Raw genomic sequence first — 13,930 nt, 5'->3', positions numbered from 1 at the left:
CTTTGAAATAGAAATGTGCCTGGTAACCTACTGTAACAACAAACTGTAAAAAGGAGTCAGGATGTGAACACTGTAAAACAGAGCAGGGAGAACTTTAAAGAAACTTTTACAAGCACATGTACTGCACTGATTGTGATATATATCTGCACATCATATGCACCTTACCGATTTGTTTTCTGCAGTACTGCCATCCTACCCACTACAGCTTATTTCTTCAAACTTCTCTCATTACCTAGAAGACCAAATCGTTTTCAATTAATTGAGCCTTTTCATTTCTGTGAAATATTGATTATTTTTTCCCCCACAAGTAACATATCAATAGTAGATGGATAGCAGTGATGTTCTAGCTGCTATGAACTGCTCCTTGTTCACAAGAGTCCTCCGGCCCAGTAACCAGCAGTTAGTATTTATGTCACCACAACTGTAGCATACAGGCATACGATACACAGGGAAAAAATCCATAAACAACCACCACAGTTAGATCAATACAGAGAACACCAAAGCCTTCAAGAAAAACGTAAGGAAGACCAAGTTACATGGCAAAGCACCTAAAAGCTTCCATATGCCAATGTGAACACTTCCCAGGTAGTCTAAATTAACCCCATTGTTGCTCATACTTTCTAAAAGCAAGACAAAATTTACATAAATGCATATTACTATATGTCATTTAACTAAAATGGGCAGAATGCTAGGAAATCCTACAATATTTCTTTCAGGGAAACTATTAATAAGTTCATTTACCTGCTCACTATTACAGGACTGAAGATATTCAGCCATATATCCCGGGAATACAGAACGTAAAATATGCAATAGCTAATGTGGCAAGCTTGTCTTGCCACGAACATACCATCAAAGACTCTTGCCTTACAAACATGGTTACTTCAGATATTCAGGGAGGACCAAGAGTTGGACATTTTTAACTGGTTTGTGCTCAGAAACTACATATCAATTCTCCTGGTCTGGCAAGAAATAAGTGTCCTTTCTCTGTCGTCATTCCAAATATTCCTCATGAGGACCTCAGATGGTCTTTGTTCTGCAGTAAGGTAACAAAACTGGCAATAGTCCTGATATTGCCCCAACAGGCAAGGAAGTACATTCCAAATTAAAGTCATCCTCTTCTACTACTGGGAGAGAGGAGTGCCAGCTCAAGCTCTTCCCCATCCTTCAGTTGCCGACTATCCTTCCCTCTTAGAGTGACGCCTTCAGTCAGCAGCAATCTCACAGTCCTGAAAATTAACCAGTCCAGATGTAACAAAGAAAATAACTACAGAAATTCTAAGAAAAGAGGAATTTTATGGCTGGGATGCTGCGCAACGTAAGCCAGGAAATGTAAAACGGAAATCAAAATTTCAGTCTAAGATAGACATTTTGGCACAGATATTGAATGATTTTCCTTTGAGTATTGTCAGTCAAGATCCTCACTCCTGGGACTACACCTTCACAGTACATTCCAAATATACACAACACACAGAGATGCTTTGAAATCTGATGATATTTGCATTTGGACTGACATCTTCTTGTAATATGTTTGACACTGAGCACTTTTGTAACAAAGAACTGAGCCGATTTCAACTCAAGTCTTTTCCAAATAATAACGGGCAGCTACACATGAATGAATAAGTGAACAGTTTGCTACAGCAATGAATGCCTCTGAAAACACCAAGTTTGCAGGCACCAGATGGAAGAAGAACATTACTGCAATTCCTGCATCCCATTGTGTAACAGCCAACAGAGCCGTTAACGCTTTCTGGTGATTTCTAAGCTTTTTAATGTGCTTTCCTTTGAAGGTGTTTTTTTGTGCCCTGTCACTCCGCAAGTTAGGTTCAGCTGTCTGGGAAAGAAATTCTATTGGCAAGCTATCAAATAGGGAAAAAATACAAAATGTAGATGGAAATAAATACTGATGATTGTATTACAAAAAACACTACACAGACACAAAGCTTACGTTATAAAGTATGACGTGTTACCTACAGCACAAGTCTTTCGCCTCTCACAAGCCACAGCGTTTTCTCTTCTATAATAGCCCTGTCTGCCTTTCTGCATCTTAGTTTATCACTTGCCCCAGAGAAGTCTATCTCATGATCCCAAGGAGTTTTTACACTTTATTTCTTTGGGTTTTTTTTCTTCAGAAAGCAAATCTCATTTAGCATATTATGTCTTCCTTCGGAATTCAGAACAAACTGGTAGAAGATATTTGAGTCAACTGACATTACTTATTTTCATTGCTACCACCACAGATCATCATGAGAAAGCTACCCATTGAACAATATACTTTCAGTTACAGACATTCCATTTATGCTAAGCAGTATATTTTCCTGTCCCCAAACATATATGAACATTTAAACAATGTTTTCTATGCTCAGAATGCACTTTCTGTAGCTTGTATACAGGAGAGGTGAGAGTGTCTCATTTAAATTGTGAATAAGCATGTCTAAGCAATGTCTTAACTAGTCCCTGGCAAACAGGGGCAGAAAGATTACACAATATTAACAAGCAGAATTCAAGTAAAAAATACCTGCTATGTATTAAAGATACATTCCCTGGCTCATTCAGGAAAACACTTGTATATCACATGAGTTCACAGAACCAAATTAACTTCTGCTGTAAACTAGAATAATTTTGAAATTGGGCATTCATAACCACGCTAGTACCAAATTTTAACACTCTGCATTGGTAGCATCATGGTGAATACCAGTCCAGTATGAAAGAAGTCTTGTTTTCACAGCTACATTTTTAAAGGATATATACTAAGAATCAACTCTTAAAAGGTAACAGAGCAGTGTCTCCTCACTCTGTGTATGTCTGCATGAGGAAAGGTAAGTTATTGTTATTATTGACAACAAAATATTTTGTAACTCTACAACATGTTTTCCTGCAATTTCAGTGCTATTTAGTTTTATCTAGGAAGGACTAGATCTCAAAATCATACACCGATCACACAGTATAACTCTTCAATGTCCTTGCAGAACGCCACGTTCTGACCTTAAGAAGAAGGCTAAATTGCTATCTTTGCAACACTGACATAAAGCCAACAGTGGCTGCTTTTTAATTAGTAAGGCTAACAAATAAGATTGGCAATATAGAAAGATTTAGCATTCAAAAAAAAAAAATAAGTATGGAACTGCATCTTTTTTCCAGAGCAGGAAATAATAACTGCTCTTTGTAACAAAGAATTGTCTCATGCATTTGAGAGTGACTCATGCAAGAAGTTCACAGACAATGGTGAGATGGTCTTGGAGAGGAAACAAAACTCACAGTTAGACCTCACAGCTAAAAGGACAATAGCAATGATCAGGGACTCTTAAGGTGGGTGAACAATCTAGAAGCTGTGACCACAACTGTATGGTCTAACTTTGACATAACACCAATGACAAGCACATTTAAAGATAGCGTATTCTTCTTCTCTGTCAAGATAATTTAGTGCTTGCATTTCTGATATTTTAAAGTTTCAGTGGTGTAACTGAAGGTGGTCCAACCTCAACAGCCCCAGGGGATGGAGTCAGGTCTGGCACTGCCCTGCTCCTCATGTCCCACAGCATAGTCCCCTCGATGGTCTGCTGGATTGCAGTTGACACTGTACAATTTAACACAGCAAAAGAGGCTGTTACTTTGGTACCTTTGTCAGAAAAGTTAAAAAACAAATATCAGAAACAAATAAAGCAAGCAACCTATAAGCATTTTAATGTTGGAATTTTCTAAGCAACAGCAATATGTGAAAGTCTGGCCATTTTGCCTGGTTCTCAGGAAAGCAGTGCTCACTCTAAGGCCCCAAATCTGCAATATTCACTCCAAGCCAACATGACCTGTGTGTTGCAGGCGAATAATCCAAACATACCGGAAGATGAATCATATAATGCTGCTACAAAATGCAGGCACTTGGCCAAAATAAGGAGTATTGCTCCAGTACGGATGAGAATTGTCCCTAGAAATTGAAGCATAATACTGTACCGGTACAATTTAATGTAAAAGAAAAAGCAAGGCATATATGCAAAACTGGCAATATCAAGTATTTAGAGGTTCATCATAAGAAGTAAAATGCTGATGATTGACTAGATAGTGATTTTGTTCCCTTTGTGTCAAACAGCATTGACAAATGCTATAGTGTTATGTTTCTTTTTTCTGAGCTGATGTCATAAACATTTGAAAAACACAGTCTGGACAAAAAGACAATGCTCTGCCTGGAGTTAGGGCAGCACATCATCACTGTCCCTGGAGCTGCCACACGCTGAAATGATGGTTTGGGTGTCGCAATCTCCCTCAGGACTCCCTGGCCGCTCTGGGAGGGAGCAAACTCATCCACATCTGGCACAGCACGTACCGCCCAACACGCTGGTGCAGCAGTGTCACCCGCGTGCTGGAAGCAAGGCTCACTCTGCTTCACTTCGTCCACCCCTCCTTCCACCATCACTAACTCACGAGGTATGTATGGGCATAGAACAGAAGCACACTTTAAAACCCAGGCTTTCAAAATGCTCATGACTTGGGCAGCTCTCTTGCAGCTCCATACCCGACACTGGCCAAGCCAAAACATAATTCTGGATCAATTAATTTCAGAAGTATTTCTACTGCTCCAAAATCCCTTCCCTTTACGTTCTTAAGGTTAGATTATTCCAACCACACTTGAAGAATTGTTTTCAGTGATGCAAGAATTTTAACTTTAGAAATGTATTTAACATCAGTGCTAGTTTTAATGTCCATGCTTGGAGCGTACTCCTTTTGCATTGTGCATTGCAGTGATTAATTGATTCTGAACAACTATCACCAATACATACCATGTGTTCTACTGAATCCTAAAATGTGTAGTCTTAATACGAAAACAGATGCAATTTAGAGATAAAGCAAACTGTGAGAGCATATTTCAGAGTAACACGTGTGTCTCTTACACATTTTAGTGAGCTTGCCTGTCCCAATATATGAGTCGTATAGAGTAAAAGCACCGCAGTGTTCAGCCTCTCTCAATTCCTGAATGATCTATAACAATCTAATAGTTTGGGAGGTTTAACTGGGGAAGCATTTGCTATCTACCTGCTCACACGTGATAAAGAATTGTTGTATCCTACTGATATGCTCCCCGCAAATTCTTCATTGCCACTACCCAGAAGTACAGTACTGCTTAGTAAATGGCACAGTGGTACTGTGTTACAACGCATGTTAGTTTTAATATATTAAATAACACAATAAGATGCCACAGTGTGGCCATACATGCCACTGTGGATAGATGCCTGACTTCATTATCTTCTTCCAGTCACAGTAGCTCAATTGGAACTTTTTTTGGAGGGGGATTAAAAAAAAAAAAACAAAACAGGGGAACAATACATTGTAACAACAAACCACTGTATCGTGAATATATTTTTTAATAGTAACACAACAAATAGGAAATGTCTGTTTTTATAACAGTTTTTCTTCGTAAGACTGATACAGTAATATTTTTAAATTTAAATTAGAAAAATAGATTTTAATTTCTCACAAGCCCTTCCACTGACAAAATTGTGGAAACCGGAATCTCTGGAGGTTTTGCTCTGGTACCAAGGCATGTCAAGCATGCAGTTATCAAAAAGTCACCAAGCCTTGTGAAGTAAAAGACACTATCCTGGCAAATCGAGAGGGGAAACATACAACCCAGTTAGGTAATTAACTGAATGAGTGGCCTCTATACCTCTGACACTTCTGCTGTATAAGCAGTTACGCACAGTTTAAGGTAAATTAGTCAGCATAATTTACAGGGCAAAGACAACTGCTGCTGAAGTCCCATCTGGCACCATTTTTAAAAACTATTTTTTTACAATCTCATAATAATGACTTTCTGTATTAAAAAGGCCCACAAAAACAAAAAAGAGGCTGTAGATTTATGAATTAAATCACACAAAAATTATTTAGTTAAATTTTAACTTGAGTAATGATTAAAATTTTAGAGATTTCTCCCTGCATTTTTTTTCTCTGGATGGGCTAAAACCACTCATACACATTTTTCAGAACAACCTTCTAGATGTCATGAAAAAACGTACTAAATTGAAATAACACAACAATACTTGTTTTTAACATCTGAAATGCAGGATCACCAGACCAAATGAGGGAGCTTACAAGTAATTTTGTGAGTAGTATTACTAGTCTGTCAAAGGTTGCGGGAAAACCATCTTTACTTACCACAGTCTCAATGTGTGCTCCATAGGAAACAGCTTTATTTATTGCAGCAGGAAAACATACTGCTGGGATTATGCCATGCCTTCAGCCACGGTAACTCTAACTAAACTCTCACATTCAGTTACCCAATGTGAATTAGAGAATCTCTTTCCGTGTTTGTTGTAGCATTTATTTGCTGATATTAACTCTGAACACTAAGAGAGAAGATAAAAAGTTGAAGTCACTCTGCGCCAAGATCTAAAGTAAAAAGAAATCACTTTTGGAGGTCAAGCAATGTGCTGCTTCAGTTCTCCCAAAAGCTTCATAATTAGTTTATGTATGTGCTTTGATATAATTTCTAAGCTTTGAGACAAAGTATCCTACTTGGTAAAACAGAACAGCAATCAAAGAATGTATAAGACAGAGAATTAAGATCAGAGTCCCACCACCCACGATGACAGTCAAGCCAACAGCCTGTCATCAAAGCTGCTGAAAACTAAATGTAACTACTGTTAAGAAGATTTGCCAGGATACCAAAGCGACACACAGAAACTGATCTACAAAGGTCTGCACGCAGGAGACAAAAAACTTCCCATGTCTCCAGAACTTCACCGGAGAAGAAGCATTTGGCCTCTTCCATGAAGACAGACACCTCATCAATGGGGTCCAGAAGCAGGACGTATCTGGGATTCAAATGACTTCTGTCACCACAGCATCATCCCTTTATTGAGGTTTCTCCAGCTCATGAAGGGGTGTAATGTCTACACCAAAGTTTCTTCCAGCCTTGATATTTCTAAACAATGTCCTTCTTTTGCCAAGCCTTTTCATGTAGAACACAGCTAATAAAATCCACACCAGAATATTTTCTTGTGGTTTAATAAAGGCTAATTCAATTTTCATATTAATACATTTTTAAGCAAAATCACAAACATCTTCACTGCATTTTGCAACACACTTTAGCTCTCCTCAGAATAAGCGGTTTCTCCATTCATTTTTTACAGGTTTCCATCAACAATCTGGGTTTCCTTTCTGTGACCTGGCATTTGAAAAGGTTTCTGGTACATATGCTAGACAATGAAGCATTAAGGCAATTTGGAAGATGGGGCCAAACACTGGCCTGGTTAACACATAATTAAGGGGCACAAACATGTACTGTGGCCCACTTAGGGCTGACCAGCAACATTTTGGGCAGCCGCACCAAAGAAAGAGCTCATTCCCCAGAGACCTAATGGAATTGGGATAGGAAGCCAAGCCTGATGAAAAGGCTCTGAGCAGATGTGAGACAAACTGAAATTAGAACACTTCCTTCCTACCAAAGCTTTCCATGTCAGTTTTTCAAGGGAACACATTTTGGGTTGAATGCAGATGCAGCATGACTGACTTCCCTTCTCAAAGCAACAGGGAAACTATCAAAAAGACTAGGGATAAACTCACCTGTTTCTAAGCAACTGTGCTGCTCTTAAACTCGGATCATTCATTACAAACTAAGTATGTGATACTTGATTTTCCCCCTCTTTACTAAGGTCTTTTCATTATTTTCTGCAGTGAGTGCTGAATTCCATTAAATGTATTTACATTTTTCTCCTTAAGTACTGCTTGCCGGGTTTTCACTTCACATGTTTTAACCATCCAACAAATACTGTGGTTATGCAAATGTTTACACTGAATTCATCTCGTTTACTTTTGCACAAAAAAGGAGTTGTTCTTAATTTTAAAAATACTGGATTTGTTTAGAGAAAAAAATGATTAATAATTACTAAGAACTACAATTTTGTAGTTGTTGTAAACTGAACAGCCCAGCTGAACAGCAAATCACAAGATATTATGAAGTTCCCACACACTGCAGCAGGCAGATCTTCACTAACACTAGTGAACATCTGTCCGCAAAGGTGGAGCCCACATAAAAGTAAATACGTAACTTAATCAACAAGTTTGTGAAGCTCAGTGCTCATTTTCCAAAGGCAACATCAGGTACTAACAGACCTTCAACATTCCCAACCTGCCCACTCCTTCATAAAGCAGCAATGGCTCTCGCTTCAGAAATGGTTCCACGCTGACTCACTTCTTCTGCAATACCCAGAAGAGCTGAGACAAACCACACACAGAGAATTATTACTCCAAGTTATTGCTTCCCTTGAGCTATGTGAATAATAAACAAAAAGAATGCATAAAGTGAATCCAGATTTTCCTATTTTACTCTTTCAGAATATAAGCTCTTCGAGGCAGAAGGACTACCTTCATTTTTAATTTTGTACAGCATTTTTCACCTTATCAACAATTCACATGATAATACACATAATTGTCCTGTCCTTGCTTAAAATGTGTCTATATAGCACCTAACAAAAGCTGGAGTTGGATACAGCTGACAGTAAACACTAAAGTCTAGAATGAAAGACATGGTTTCAGTGCAGTTGGCTACCTGGGCTCATAATAAAGTGAAATATGACTTGGTAGCATTTGAATAGTTACAATCACAAGGAGGGAAAAACCATTCTGTTCACTATGATTTACTTAGACTGGAAAAAAGCAGGATGACTGAAGAAGGAATAAAAAAAACCCACAAAAATAGAAGGGTAAGATTCCAGTTTTGGTGGAAGTAAAAGCTACTGCCTCACGCAGACAAGATACCTGTGCTAGAGTATCTCTCACAACCCAGCCCAGGTTAAGTCCATCAAACTTATGACCTCCCACAGCTGGTCATCATTGCATCTAGTCTTGGTGAAGAGCTTCTGATTAACAACTTACATAAACTTCGTTTATAAATTTGAGTAATAGAAGATTGTCAGTACAGAAATATTTTAAATGTGTTTCCACATACAAAAGAAGTCGTACAAAAGAAGACACAATTCCACGTTCATTTATACAGACCGTGACAGATCTCTTGGCAGGACAGATTTAATTTGAATCAAGAAAGAATATACACTGAAGATTGTCACTGAATTTGCCAGAACACAAGTATGGTGGTTACAGAAGATTTAAGTTGTCTGCAGAAAAGTATAGATGACACTCATCTGGCAAAAAGTCAGGAGAGCACAGAAAGACAACAACTGATTTGATAAAAATTTAACCAGAACAAAATCACAACTTAAAAATTTTTAAATGGTACTGTGCATTTGTATCAGTTCCTTGCTTTGCATCTCATGCTATTTTTATTCTATTGGAAGATACTCTAAAAGATTTATGATCTCTTCAGCTCATATCCTAGGCAATGAATCTGATCTCACTGTTTAGAAGGGTGTCCTCCACAAACCGGGTCCAAAGTTTGCTTATGGTTAATCACAATGTCATTAGTAGTTTCTGTTTAACAATCTAGATGTTAAAACAAACATCTTGATTAAACTAAATTCACAGAAATCAGAGAATGGCATTCCAGAGGAACATTCTCAATGCTCTTCCAGCAAGATGGTGAATAGAAAGACAGGGACTGCACAGAACAGGATCCCCAGGCACCAGGTTAGATAAACGACTTGAGAACTCAGTTACTGCCAAGTACAAAGAGAGAAACTTTCTTAAACTGCTGTAAGTAAAAATTAGCATTTAAGCATACCTGTCTCCATATGCTTTGCCATTATAGTGTCACTGCACCCATGTGGGCATAAATCCCCCTTTTACATTTACCTTCATCTTAAGCTTATGTTAAGGGTCATTTCAATATAAAGAATAAAGTGCAAGTCATGTAGCGTATACTGAACCCACTTAAAGCTACAAGCCTTCCCACAGTTCCCAATATCCTACACAGTCCTCATGTGAGTTCATAAGGTAAATTCCTCTACTGCCTAGCACAGCTCAGGAATTAGCAAGAGTGTGTCTGCAAACCAGCAGACACCAAAGGCTCACTGATATCCAAAAGGATAAGTAGGAGACAGTCTGAATTCTGCAGGCTTGCCAACAAGATGAAAAAACCATCAATTAACTATTACGTACAAGTTGCAGAAAATGGAAAACCTATTTCACACTAGATCACATGCCAACATGCTGCAGTGCAGCACAGTGGTTCCCAGCCCTGGTCTTGGCTTCTGCTGTGCTCCTGCTGGTCCTGCAGCACAGGCTGCCTCTCACTGCAGCAACTCACTGCTCAGTATCTCACAACACCTGCAATACAGGAACCTCCGTGACAGCAAGGAGTCCCAACGAGAGCTGGAATACAGCACCATGCACCACCAGCCCCAAAAGAGAGTGGTGCTCTGGCGTACAAGCACGTGCAGATCCGCTGCCTGTACTGAGTTCTGAGTCCCAGTATCACCAAGGCCGCTGCACAAACACACCAGTCTCCACGCACAGATTTCAAAGTTGAATGCAATGTCAGTTTCTCCAAGTTTATCCTTAATTTTTTTTTTTTAATGGAGCTGCGACTTCACCAAATACAGCCCTCACTGTAAGTTTTACCGTCAAAGCGGAATTTCAGCCCCAGTGAACTCACCAGCAAAAACCACTACTGCTTTTAATGAGCCCAGATCCATACTTTATTGTATGAGACTCCCATGACAAAACGACATCCAGATCCAAGTTAACCATCTAGCTTCCCTTGATCATCCGTGAAGAAAAACTGACACGTTTAGACTCATCGTCTCCTAGAGAAGACACCTAAAATAGGTCGACTGGTTTATATCCAAGAATGCTTTTTTGCCTCTTGAGGCTGAGACAAAGATTTAAGTGACAAGCTCTATATTGCAGATATCTAAAATAAGCAGAAAGAAACCCACACAAAATTTTATTCTTGGTTTTCAAATGAGAACACAACTTGTGTAAAGGGAACTAAGCACACCACATAATACAGGTTGCTCTGTAGAAAAGACCACAATACATAGTTATTCATCGCTCCTTCACCAGGAAGGCTCCAAATATTTAGATACCAGACAATGAGATGGAAAGTTAGAAATGCGAACTGTCCATATGACCAATGAGCTGAAATAAACTTTTCAAATAATTTGATCAGGTTCCATGGAGATCTCATAAGATTAGCACATTTTTGACACTGTGATAACTGATAATTCATTTTCCATTTGAATAAAGTTACTTCAGCCATTTGGAGCATTTCCTGCACTGTAGCATTATACATCAGTATCTCTTCACAGATTAATGACAAACAGAAGAGTAATAATTTTGCTTCTCTGCAGTTTCAACATCCTAATTGTACTGTTTGATACAATAAGACGTACTCGCTGATTCAACAAGGGATTCAACATCATCCCTTCCCTGATGTGTCTTTGGTTCAATTACCTAAATAGGAGTTACATCCTCAGTATGGAAGACTTTCCTGTATTTCCCTTCAGCTTCAAAAATTTGTTTTCTAATTTTCCTCCTATTTTTCACCTTGCCTGCCAAAACTAGCATTCTATCTGTAATCTCTGAACTGGATCCCCAGGAACAGGAGAGGAAAATCTTCTGGCCTCTTGTGCCACATCACATATACCACAGTACATTTTTTTCCCCATGTTTCTGTCAATACTGGTTGTTTCTAACAATAAGTACTGATTACTTGGACCTTAACTTCCTATTTTTTCCCTTCTTGCTGTTCCTGGTTAAATATCTTACATAAAACTATGTGTTGTGTCTCCTAGCATACCTTGAAGAAGATCAGACTACGGACAGATGGAAGTATCTCAGTAAGACACAAATAGCAGAGAGACAACATAGAAAAATCTAGATCACAACAGTAATTCCGAAGCTGAAAATTGTGACATGTGCAACTATCACACAATGGCCACAATTTTTCCAAAAGAAATTAAAATTATTATCTAGCACTCCTTTAGAATTGAAACACATAAACATAAAATTTATGAATTTTCTAAGAAAAAACACTAAATATCAAGACTATACAAGCAGTGGAAACGCTTTCAAGTTCTACCAAGATCTCAACTTCTCCTGAACTCTATTAATCAGAATGGATCTCAGTAACTTATTGAAAGAGGTTGTAGTAAGTCCATAACACCACTTGACTTAGGGGTGCAACATCTGTTTTTACAGAAACAAAACCTACTTAAATAACAGACTATTAGAACAGTGCAAAAGGACTCTCACATTCAACACCTGTGCAAAAGAACATGCAACTTACACATGCACTGCTGTGCTTGAGCAAATTTATCCCATCTAGAGCCACTCCTTCCATCTTTCTCTTAGTGTTAAGTATATAGCTTTACTTCATGTATCCATAGCAAATTTCATTTTCCAACTTATTGGTGTGCTTCTGCCATTTTCTAGATTAAACGACTTTAACAGCCTGATTACTCTTCAGTTCAATGAAGAATATCTAAATTTGACATAATCTCTGTCAGGCAGTGAACATTTTGGAGAGGAAACTCTTTTTTTTCTTATGGATAACCTCCTGTCTTACAACCTACATGATTTTCTAAGACCTTTCTCTTGCTTCACTCTTCATCTTTACTGCCACTGCACAACACGAACAAAGCTTTCTTCTCAAAGAAGACCAGCTACTGTTCAAGATCCCTTCCAGCACAGACATTTCTGAGATTCAAAACACAGAAATCTTGCACAATATTTCAAGAGGCTTTTATTAATATTTATATCTTGATAAACCAGAGTTTGGCCTACAATCATATTTCAGTATACTAACAGCTCTGTTTCAGTATATTACAGGCTCTGAAGCCTTTTTTGTGTTGTGACACCTTTTCTACAGATACCTCTTTCCAGAAGGACTTTTAAAATACATTCTGTAAGGAAGACTTGATTTATTATAAAAAAGAAAGTCACAATCATAAAAAGCAATTTTAAATATAAACAGTAATCTATTCTTAGAAGCCAGGACTGAAATATAAACATTGCCATAATAACAATTAAGTAATGACCACTGAGGCATTGGTATTAGCCTTCATTTTAAAAAATACTAGAATTCAAATTAAAGGAAAAATAAAAACGCTACAGCTACCCTCCAGATGACTTACATACTATGCTTATAATTGGTACTTATCAAACAAATGCTAAGTAATATGACTCTAAAGATTATGTAGATTCCAATTTGTATCAAAGCTGGTGTATCAGCAATGGAGTTGTAAAATTTTCACCACAGACTGGAAAACAGCATGATTGTTTTAAGTGCCATTTCCTTCAGAAACCAGGCCAAAAGAACACCCATTTCAGACCCTGTACCAGAGTCTCTGTAGAAAAAAATAAAAATCAGTGTGCTGATGAAAACACAAAAGGAGCCGTTGTAGAAAAAGGTCACTGGGAAATATACCACGTCCATCTATTCAACAGTTGGTAATATACAGAACACATGGTTTTCAGCCAATTATAATCCAAGATTTCTTTTCATACTTATGGTAATAACATAAGGAAGTGAATTTCTACTGTTTATGTCTTGATTAGTCAATAATCTGGAGGTCTACTGCAGAAGCAAACAAAGAAATAAACAAGCAAATAATTATTCAGATCAGTTCACTTCGAGTTTAATGAACAGTTTTAATTTTCTGGAAGCAAGAAATTTATACTCCTTCAATAACACCAAACCTACTGTAATTTCTCAGCACCAGTTTAAAAAAAAAATTACCAGTATTTTATTTATACACAACCTAAATATTCAGTAAATATCACTTACATTAATATTAACCTCAAAGTTTTATTTTTTATTAATATTTACTGCTAAGATAACTAAATCTTGATGCTTCATCTTTTTCCACAAAAATAAAAATGTTTGTTTAACGTTAGTGAATCAACACGCAAAGAAACATTATCCTTCCATGAGGAAGATACATACACAAAAGATGCTAGAGCATTTCCATTTCCTCACAATTTTTATCACCTATATAATCATACACCTGAATGAGAATAACTGTAGGAAGAATAATTAAAA

The 13,930-nt window shown here is 37.7% G+C and overlaps 1 protein-coding gene across 7 annotated transcripts in view; it reads right to left on the bottom strand.

The window, feature by feature from the left end:
• Window positions 1-13,930, bottom strand: part of ATG10 (autophagy related 10) — a 113,527-nt gene that overhangs the window by 64,277 nt on the left and 35,320 nt on the right. The gene's annotated exons all lie outside the window — the stretch shown is intronic.

The sequence above is a fragment of the Columba livia genome, chromosome Z, assembly GCF_036013475.1.
Source record: "Columba livia isolate bColLiv1 breed racing homer chromosome Z, bColLiv1.pat.W.v2, whole genome shotgun sequence".
Lineage (NCBI taxonomy): Eukaryota > Metazoa > Chordata > Aves > Columbiformes > Columbidae > Columba > Columba livia.
The sequence above is the reverse complement of the archived record's forward strand: the minus strand, read 5'-3'. Positions and strand labels throughout refer to the sequence as shown.